We start from the raw sequence: 7,116 nt of genomic DNA, 5'->3' as shown, positions 1-7,116 counted from the left end.
CACGTGATAGCGACACGTGCGCTAAAGCGCGAGAGGCCCCGCCTCCTCGGCCGCGTGGGCAGCCAAGAAAGCCATGCGGTCTGAACAGGTACGCGCGCTCGCCGCCTCGCCGCCTTGAAAAGCCCGCTCGGCCGCTTTGGCCGCCCCCCTTCGTGTGAATGTACCTTTAGTGTACACAAGCGATTAACACTGCACCAAGTCATACACTGCTCGAACTGAAGCAAGGACGAGCTAAACGCACGCACTTTTTTTAAGCCTTTCCCATGTCATCTTAATCTCTATATGCAGCATTTAATTTCCCCTTAACGGGACCTAACGTTACATATAATTAGCACGCACGTGTGTCTGGGAGCTTATTTTCGTTTTAATGATGAAGGCACGGTGGAAGCACTTAGCTACAGTAGGCTATAACATGTGTGTATGCTGCGAATGTTTTTTTCGCTGTCTTAAACAACAATCATCGTTGGATACCTTTTTAAACTTGACACGTCAACTGAGTTCCCTTGCCTCGAATGTTGACGCGTGCATATATTTCGTACGGAATGCAATAGCCGCACAGGCGCGTTCGTCACGACACTGCCTTCGGTTCATCAGCACAGTATACGGTGACGCCTTCACTGATGTCATGGCATGCGTTCCTGACGTCAAAAAAGAAGGTCAAAGCTCCCGAGGGTAATGAACTATATACATAATTAAAGGACGGGGGAGCAGAAACAAGAAAGAACAGGTGCTCCTCCGCTTGCTTTATTGCGAGAGCACTTATATGGACACTCCAGGCACATTTTTTGCCGTCGCCGTCATGTCTGTACAGAGCCCGAATCGATAACGTCGTGCCGCGCGTCGTATGTTCTATGAGCGAGTGTAAGCACGCGAACGCTGCCGACGCACGGGGCTCAAGCAGAGATGGAACGAGCCGGTCGCCCCAGTCGTGCGAAAGGCGCACGGAGATAAGAGCCGAAAGAAAAGGGGAGGGGCTGCCAGCTTATCGGAGGAAATGTGTGCTACGACCGTCCGGACGTGGTCACTCGCCGTAGCGCTCGTCGAGCAGACGGCTTTGTGCGTGCTGCGCGCGCGTCGCAGTTTGCGTTGAAGCTGCGTAGAGCGCGAAGGCCACTTCGCTCGCTGCAGCGGCCGCATTTAAATGCCTTGACACCACCGCCCGAGAGCATTCAGAAGCCTCTTGCATAGAGTCGCCTGGTTCTCAGTACGTCAGCGTTCCGACCTTAACATTATTCAGCACGGAATTTACTTTCTAAGCTGCTGCTCAGTGAGGGTGCTCTTTGATAACGGTAATGGTCAGTGCGCGTGATCCACTGGTCCTTTACGATATGTACTTGCTTTGTCGGTTCAGCCTGGCACGTAGTCTAAGTCTTTATGGTTCAATCGTGTGAATATCATACGTAACTTTCGTTAATGTATTCCTCCGGGGTCGAGCAATGCTTCAATATAGCTTGCTGTATCATAGGAATACAAATGTAATGTTTATTAGAATGATATAAAACGGAGCCAACACTGGAACCACAGACGTTAATCTGATCGACGCCTGTGTCGAAGGGGTACATAGATAGTCAGCACCACAACCCAATTGACGTTGCACCGACATTACGCCTGCATGGGCTTTTTTACAAACCACTTTATAGACCTGGCGTGGCTCTGTGGTAGAATACCTGATTGCCACGCAGAGTTCTTAGGTTCGACTCCTGCTGGGACCCTAATTTTTATTCTTTGCATTAGTCGGGTACGCTGCCGATGTCGGTTTTTCTTAACGCCCTCGCATTTAAATTAACAATGTCTGCTCTCGCCGTTCCTGGGTTGATATAACTGCCAGTCAACTATGGCCACACCTGTACACCGCGGCCCGTGGTAAACGGGTATGTGTCACACGTGTCTCGAAGAAGGGTTTGACGACGTACGCGAAAACATTTTCACGTTATTTATGTCATAACCGACATTCATATTCGTCAAATTCTCTTACCCTCTCATGCCAATTTTGGTCTACACCAAGTTAAGGAGGCGAATATGAAGCACCCAAATGTAGGCGGCTAGATATAGATAGATAGATGATAGATAGATAGATAGATAGATAGATGATAGATATATAGATAGATGATAGAGATAGATAGATAGATAGATAGATAGATAGATAGAAATGTTCAAAGTGCCAAAGGTTCGCTAAGAAATGCTTCGCATTTAAAATGTTTCTGGTGGACGGTAGCACTAGCAGCGTAATCTGCTTGAAAGAATTTGTGTAGCGTGGTCAGAATAGCACTGTGGCTTGCACGAAACTGATTGGCTCACGACAACAGGTTAGAAGTATATAGTGAATCTTAAACCCAGATTACCAGTCGGCATGTCAAGAAACATTCTGCGGAGTGAGGCAAAACGGCGGCAAGTGAAAAAAGTGATCTGTCGTTTCCGGTTCATTGCAAACTGCACAGAGGTTAGTTAATGAGAAACCAGATTTTGAAGATAAAAATTTAACCGGGGAACTCTACAGCGAAAGCTTGTGAGAGTCACCTCGTACTGACGTGAAAAGCTTTTGGTAGTGTTCCATGAGAACTTAGGTGCCGCTTTAACGAAAAAAAAAAAATTTAGCTACGCGAACGCCGCAAAGACGAAGGGAACGCGCCTCTCGAGCCACGCTTGAGAACAGGCGTACTAATATTTCTTGTATCGTTTCGTGCTCACCTTCGCATGAGACGTATTAGATTTTTGCATTACCAAACATCTTGCCTCTGGCCCTTTACTGCGCTATTAGGCTGGCTCTGTAGAGTGCGGCGCGCTCAGATGACTCACGAAATAAAAATCGACGCACGTATCAAGCGGTTTCTTGACGCTCTTGCTAGTGTCAGGTCTTCGTCAGAATATTAACCATGCAGTCAGTGCATTGACATATGAGTCGGAATGTAGCTGTACTTACATAAAAAAATAGAACATTGCTTTTAACGTTGATGTATGTGTTCTTCGCGACATCTTCATATCCGGTTCTTTTTGTGTGTGTGTGTGTGAGCCCCCTCCATGTTTACGTGCGTCAATTGTTTTGAACGACTGACATGCATTTTTCTGTCTGTATATCTCAAGGCGAAAGCCTGGTGTCTCATCAAATGCGAAAAGTCACCGTCGACGTCGGCGACGTCAACACGAGTGATGTCAAAATCACCAACATGCGATGACGTCACCAGATGACGTCATCATGACGTCACAGGTCGCCACAATGTGACGTCATCGTGATGTGGCGTCACATGTTGACGTCATTACATGACATCGTCGCTTGGACATTACAAAGGTGGGCCGATCACGGGGGCACTGCAAAACCTTCCAATTACCCCGATCTTGGAGGCAGTGCAAAACCAGGTTGGGTGCGGTAAGCTTTCGGGTGGATCAAAACAATCGAGTCAGAGGGAAAAGCAGATGGCTTTCGCCTTCGAGTCGTCCTAGGCAAATGCATAAGGAACGTGTGACCTGCGTGTTTATTTTCATGTAGTCATTAGTTCATTCAGGTGACTGCGCACGTATATTAACTGCGCAAACACCATGCACTGTATTCGTACGAAGACCTCACGCTTAGAGCAGCCGAAACGCCAACAAGTCACCTGACGCTAGCGTCTACTCCTTTAACCTATATACATATATACATGGGAACAACGGACACGTCTTGCTCCCGTTTCAAACTTGGAAAACTTCGGAAGTGCTGCGATGAAAAAAAGTATGACAATTTATAAAACGGGTGGACCCCCATATCCTGGATGCGGCGCCATTCGGCGTGTGTGCCCGCGAGTACGCAACGAGCGACCACGCGTGCTTACGTCTTTGAGGAAGTGGACAAGTGGACGTCGCTGAGTCACACGCGGCCACGTATCTCTGCCGGCCGAGGGCGCGGGAAAGACTCGACCGTGGCGGTCGCCGACGCGCGTGACACGAATTACGAAGCATAGGCAGAGAAAAAAAATAAAAAGACTACGAGAGACGCCCGGTGTAACCGCAAAGGAAGGGCAGCCGATCCTTCTGAAGGTCACGGAACCAGTGGACGCAGTGCGCATGCCCCGTCCCATTTGCAGTGACACTTATACAAAGAACGAATGAAGGGGATTGGATCAGGGCCCTGTTTCTTTGTTAGAGACAGCCTAAGGAAGCCAACAGACGATGAAGCCAAAGAAGGCATTAAGGACATTATTTCTAGTTTTTTTTTTGTTTCTGCGGTGGGTGGTAATTACGACACAAATGGAACACTTGAAGCGATATATGCTAGCAGAAAAGAAAATGAAACGCAATGTAACCTTGTCAGGTTAAAGTGTCAGCCTTTTTCTTTCTTGGTGGCGCAAGGCAAAATGGTGCTCCCTTATTAGGTTTATTTATTTATTTATTTATTTATTTATTTATTTATTTATTTATTTATTGAGTTGTTTATTCTGTTATTTACCAATACACATTGCACATGTATTTCGAGCCTGAGATCTGATTCTTTGATGCAAAATAGAACGCAACTGACCTGGGCAGGGATACTATAGCTAGCTACACTTAATACAATTAATTACGTAAAAATCCATAGATCAACGCATTACCGTCTTCTCTTTCTTGCAAAAGGTTATGGGGCGGCTTGTGTTTGCACTAATAAAATTAGTTGTGGACATATCATATCTGGGGTTTAACGTCCTAGAACCACGATATGATTGTAAAGGACGCCGTAGTGGAGGGCTCCGGAAATTTCAACCACCTGGGTTGTTTTACGTACACCTGAATCTAAGTACACGGGCCTCAAACATTTCCGTCTACATCGAAAATGCAGCCGCCGCCGCCGGGATTCGATCCCGCGACCTTCGAGTGCCATAACCACTAGACCACCGTGGCGGGGCTTAGATGTGAGACAGCGCTCGTGTTTGTGTCTCTTCTTTGCCTCTCTCCTCGTTCGTTTAGCGCGAAACCATTGAACCTGTTTGACTTCATCCAACTCCCCCGAATGTCAGTTGTTCTGCTTAATTGAAATCTTACGGCCTTCTCTTGAATTCGTTCGAGAGTGTACACCGGGACTTATTCGTATAAAGCAGATTTAGAACACGATGTTATCAGAAAAGACCCGTCGTGTAGCGTCATGTAGCGTCGTGTAGCGTGTAGCAAGGACTAACCAGGCAAGAAGAAGCACGAATTCACCGGCTGAGGCTCCACGAACTACTTTAAGCGCAAGATCAAACAGTCAGACTCTCCTACGTGCACCGCGTGTAAGGCTCGGGAAGATTTAAAACTGGCGCAGGGCCATGCTAATCTTCTCTGTATCGTTCCAATTTTAGTATATGTACTTTGGAAGAGACACCACTCCGGATCTGGTATTTACCAAAAATGCGGTGGGAGTACAGTGGGCTAACTTGCAGGAAAGCCTGGGAAGCGATCACTTTATCCTCTCGGTCACGCAGGAAACCCCGGTGGCTCCACGTGAGGAGTACAAGGTGACGGACTGGGACGAGTTTAGAAAGCGCCGCAAGGCGGATCAGGCCAATATGACACGTTGGAGGAACTCTTCTCGCGATTAGCGGAGGATGCGCTCCTCGCAACCAAGACGGTCGACACTGACCTACAGTGGATGCAATGGACTCGCGTCTTGCGCATTTGTTGGAGGCTAAAAAATCGCTGGTTTAGAGATGGCGCATACAGAAGCTCAATAGGCTGCGTAAGCGCATAGCGCTTCTCATAAAGAAATCGAGGACTACAGTCAGGAGTTATCTAGGCAGCAGTGGAATGAAATTTGCTCAAAAGTAGACGGGCAGATGCGCACAGGAGGCAAATGGAACCTCTTGAAGGTACTCCTCAATGAAACTAACTCGAAAAGTAATCAGAGGTTGGCAATTGACCGATTAGTCCAAGCACAGAGGAGCAGTGGAGTCGATGACACGACTGTACTTAAGGAATTGGCAGAACGATACCTTCCGATTGGCCCCTCCGGGGACTGGGACTACCCGGACTACCGGGGAGGGCCGCTGGAAGAAATCGACTCGCCCTTTACGAAACTTGAGATCGAAGAGGTGCTTCATGCGCTTAATAGTCGCTCAGCCCCGGGTCCTGACGGAATTACGAACAGGCTGCTGCGTAATCTCGATGATAGGTCCATCGATAAGTTAACAAGGAGGTCAATCTCCGCTGGGCAGAAGGCCGAGTGCCGGAGGCCTGGAAGACCGCCTCGGTGGTACTCATTCCCAAGCCGGGCAAGGCACTCGCCAAGGGAACCTACGTCCCATCTCCCTAACATCTTGCGTAGGGAAAGTGATGGTGCATGCGGTACACAACAGGGTCTCTCGGTATGTCGAGGATAAAGAGCTCTTTCCACACAACATGGTAGGCTTCAGGCCGGGTCTCTCACCCAGGATGTGATGCTCCTGATTAAGAGGCAAATTATCGACCGACGAACCCTAGATATTCGGGATATTGGCCCTAGATCTCGCCAAAGCGTTTGATACTATTTCACATAAGTTCATCCTGGAGGCGGTCGAGAGCATGGGGTTGGGACCAAGGTTCCACGCCTATGTTCGCGCCTTCCTCAGGGACCGCAAAGCAACCATAAAGATTGGGCAGTCAAAATCGGGAACCTTCACCCTGGGTGAGGGGCACGCCGCAGGGTGCGGTAATTTCGCCTCTCTTGTTCAACATAGCCATGAAAGGCCTCTCGGAGCGTCTTTCCACTGTAGCCAATACAAACCACGCCCTATATGCCGACGACATTACTGTCTGGTGCATGGAGGTTCGGATGCTGAGTGGAGGAAGCGCTCCAGATGGCGCTGTCTACACAGAAAGTTTTTTGGAGGGCACGGGGCTTCGGCTTTCACCCTCCAAATCGGAGTTGCTTCTCTACAGACCTGTTAGGCGTGGGAGGAGGCCCCACTCACCGCTTGATCAGGTACAGATTGCGCTAACCACAAGGGACGGCAGCGATTCCCAGAGTGAACTGCATTCGGATATTAGGCTTCCTCCTTGAATGCAACGGCAGAAACACATGTTTTGGCCCGCATCACCTCCAAGACGGAGAACATGATTCGGCTTCTTTACGGGTTTCAAACCGCAGGGGGGCTGAGGGAAAGTAATCTCCTTCGGCTCTACCACGCGTTCCTCATGAGCCTATTATTTACGTCG

The 7,116-nt window shown here is 48.7% G+C and overlaps 1 pseudogene; it reads right to left on the bottom strand.

Annotated features, from left to right (window-relative positions):
• Positions 1–5,239: 5,239 nt before the first annotated feature.
• LOC119403691 (U6 spliceosomal RNA) lies at positions 5,240–5,306 on the bottom strand (annotated as a pseudogene).
• Positions 5,307–7,116: the final 1,810 nt, after the last annotated feature.

This window comes from Rhipicephalus sanguineus, chromosome 8, assembly GCF_013339695.2.
Source record: "Rhipicephalus sanguineus isolate Rsan-2018 chromosome 8, BIME_Rsan_1.4, whole genome shotgun sequence".
NCBI classification, from domain to species: Eukaryota; Metazoa; Arthropoda; class Arachnida; order Ixodida; family Ixodidae; genus Rhipicephalus; species Rhipicephalus sanguineus.
Note: the sequence above shows the minus strand (reverse complement) of the source record. Positions and strands in the feature narration are given on the sequence as shown.